Below are 3,409 nucleotides of genomic sequence, written 5' to 3'. Positions count from 1 at the left end.
CCAGGTGGAGTAATGGGGATTCTGACACTTTTTTTTTCTTTTTGTTGCAAGACTGTACTGGCTGGTCTACTTCACTTGCCTCTGTGTAGAAAATTCGGAATTAGCTTGTTGGTTTCTACAAAGAATCCTGCAGAGGTTTTGACTGGACTAGACCAGATTCACAGAAAGTCACAAGGAAATAGGCGCCTTACCAAGTGTGGACCTGCACTTTGTAAAAACAGTGTTTATCTTCAGAGTCCAGGAGCGTCGGCCCTAGAGACTGGAAGTCATTGGAGTCGCATGAAGGTTGAGCCACAGATGTGGGTGAGTGTGGATCCTGACCACTGGGCTGAATGGAACCTTGGGAGTCGAGGATGCTTTCGGCATGGGGAGGAACTCAACTAAAAGTTGCATGAAAACCAGAAGCTCAGGTTTAGCTCAGTGGCTGGAAAATGGAAGGACTTGGATTCTCTCCATTTTTCTCAACTGCCTCTCCTAATATTTTGACAATGTTTTCAAGCAGAATTCCTTGACAGTTCCAGGACAGTTGGCACATTTCTAAGCAGTCTGCAATGATGATCAGTTGAGAATCAGGGAGGTACCTGAATACACAGCTCTTAAAAAAGAACCTTTCTCACAACGCCTCATCAGGCATAAGCTCAGGTTTGCTGGCAAGGCGTGGCTGGCCACACAGAGGTGGAGACCTGTCAGCAGTGACTGCATGGCTGAGGAAGGCCTAGCCTCTCTGAAAGCAAGTGGCCACATATCTGAAGAAAATAAAAGAGGCCAGAAATAGTTACTTGGATAGAGGTCAACAAATCTTGTATTCCTCAGGAGCAGAGAGAGAGAGAGAGAGATGCCTAGAACATTCTGAGGATACTGACATTAGGGGCTTCAGAAGCCAAACAAAGAACATGGAGAGGATGGTGATAGTTTTATTGTTTTGGGAATGACATAAAAGGTCAGTTGAGGTAAACATCAGTAGTAGAGTAATTGCCTAGTATATGCAAAACCCTGGTTCTGATCCATAGTGCTGAGCCCATGGATGAGAATTCTCCAGCTTGCAGTCTGTTTGTATACTGATTGCCAGAGAGCCTTCAGGGGCCCTAGGGACTGTGAAACCATCCTCGCTTCCTAGCTCACTGTTCACAAGCTCACTGGATTACAGTGGTGAAGGTCTGATCTCTAAAACTAGGTTATGTAGGTTCAACTCTTGACTACATGAATATCTTTTAACTTGTGTGCTTCAATTTCCTCAACTGAGAAATGGGGATAACAGATCACCATCACTCCCACCCTACCCCAGCACAGGGGACTTGTGAGGATAAGAATCTGTAACCCCGGGGGCTAGGTTCAGCAGTTTAAAGTACTAGCTGCTCTTCTAGGGGATCAGGGTTCAATTCCTAACACCCATATGACAGCTCACACTTGTCAGTAACTACAGATACAGAAGATTTGGCACCCTCACACATACATACATACAGGCAAAACATCAATGCACATAAAAATAAATAAATCTGGGCTGGAGAGATGACTCAGAGGTTAAGAGCACTGGTTGCTCTTCCAGAGGTCCTGAGTTCAATTCCCAGCAACCGCATGGTGGCTCATGACCATCTATAATGAGATCTGGTGCCCTCTTCTGGTGTGCAGGCATACATGCAGGCAGAACAGTATATACATAATAAATAAATCTTTAAAAACAAACAAACAAACAAACAATCTTAAAAGAAAAAAATCTGTAAGCCTTATATAATGAGACCTGGAATTCAGCAAATAGTAATTAGCTGTGGCTACTGGTGCTATAACATTAAAAAACAAAAACCAAAACCATCTGAAACAAACTTTAGGCCAACAGAAAACTGGAAAAAAGGAATGTAGCAGAGATGTCACATTCTCATTCCTATCTCCTTTTGTGGTAACATATAAATAGAGTGCGATAATCAAAATCAGGAAATGGGACATGTGCCCAGGGCTGTGACCCGGTCTCAGACCTTCCTCTGATTTTTGCAATGGGCATTGCAGGGTTACGATCCTTACAGGGCTGAGCAGCCACGGCAGAAGTGTCAGTCTTACTAGCCATCACTCTCAGCACCTGCAGGCATGCACACCACAAGCCGTCAGTACAGGGTGGTGCCCTAGGAAGAGAGAGCCCCAAAGACCATTGCAAGATGGGGCTCTCAGGAGCTCGGGGCACTTAGATAAAGAGGGCCCTGGTCAGGGTACTGAGACTACTGAGGAAAAACAGCAAGTGCGGGATGGCCTGGCAGGCAGGAGAGAAAGGAGCCCAGACGCTCACGCAGCGAAGCTGTGGTCCCACAGAGTCCCACCGTCAGAGCCAACGTGCCAACCAAGTCCCTTCCTTCCTCTTTTTAAGTTCCTTGCATTTCTCACCAGGTTTTAGCAGGAAGAGGTAGAGCTTGGCAAGCATGGCTCCCTCACAGACCCAGTTCATACGACCAAGAACTGAGTGGGCTTAAAGGTGAGCTCATCAGACACTGGGGTGATTAGAGCCTAGGCTAGGCCCTTCGCCACCCTGTACTACACTGCCCCCTCCACACCTCTTTTGGTGCAGGAGCTCAGTATGTTTTGTTCATTTGTTTTCGTGACAAGGTTTCTCTGTGTAGCCTTGGCTGTCATGGACTCGCTGGGCTTGAACTCACAGGACTCAGCCTGCCTCCCTCCCTGCATGCCGAGATTAAAGGCGTGCAACGCCAAGCCCAGCTGGAGCTCAGTATCTTCGACCACCTGGGAGGTGTCACCATCCCTAACACTCATCTCTACAGCCTTTCACGCTCTCCTCCAATACTGAACCCATTGTACCCTGGCTCTCAGCCTTGTTCCCTTTCCCAGACTCCTCCCCACCAACACTCAACTCATTATACCCCGGCTTCTAGCCTCGCCCCCTTCACCCAGCCCAAAACCATTGCAAAACAGCATATGGTAGGCTGACTTTTCTTTTTTTTTTTCTTTTGGGGGGGGCTGTTAAATAAGGTTTTACCGTGTAGCTCTGGCTACACAGTAAGTGTGTCATTGCTAGGTGGACTATACTGGTTATGATCTTGCGGTCCATCTGCCGCTGCCTCCTGTACACACGCTGAGTATCATCTACTGTTTCCGGAAGTCAAGTGTTCCTTTCCACTGTTTGGTGGAGTGCCCCCTGGGCTTTCCTGGCTTTTGACTTCTGTGAACGCTGCTGCCATGGGCACTGCTGGAAAACCCCGACACCTGCTCTCCAGCCCAGGTGCACACAGGCTTAGAACCGAGCTGATGGACTGCACAGAAGAGCCGTCTGAACCCTTCCAGACACTGCCGGAGTGTTTTCCACAGCAGAACACACGCCTTTCTTACCAACACCACTCACAGGACGTGGAGCTGGCGAAAATCTGGCATTGTAATTCAGAACTGCATGAATACATGTGGCAAATCCAAC

The sequence above is a fragment of the Meriones unguiculatus genome, chromosome 15, assembly GCF_030254825.1.
Source record: "Meriones unguiculatus strain TT.TT164.6M chromosome 15, Bangor_MerUng_6.1, whole genome shotgun sequence".
Classification (NCBI taxonomy): Eukaryota; Metazoa; Chordata; class Mammalia; order Rodentia; family Muridae; genus Meriones; species Meriones unguiculatus.
The sequence above is the reverse complement of the archived record's forward strand: the minus strand, read 5'-3'. Positions refer to the sequence as shown.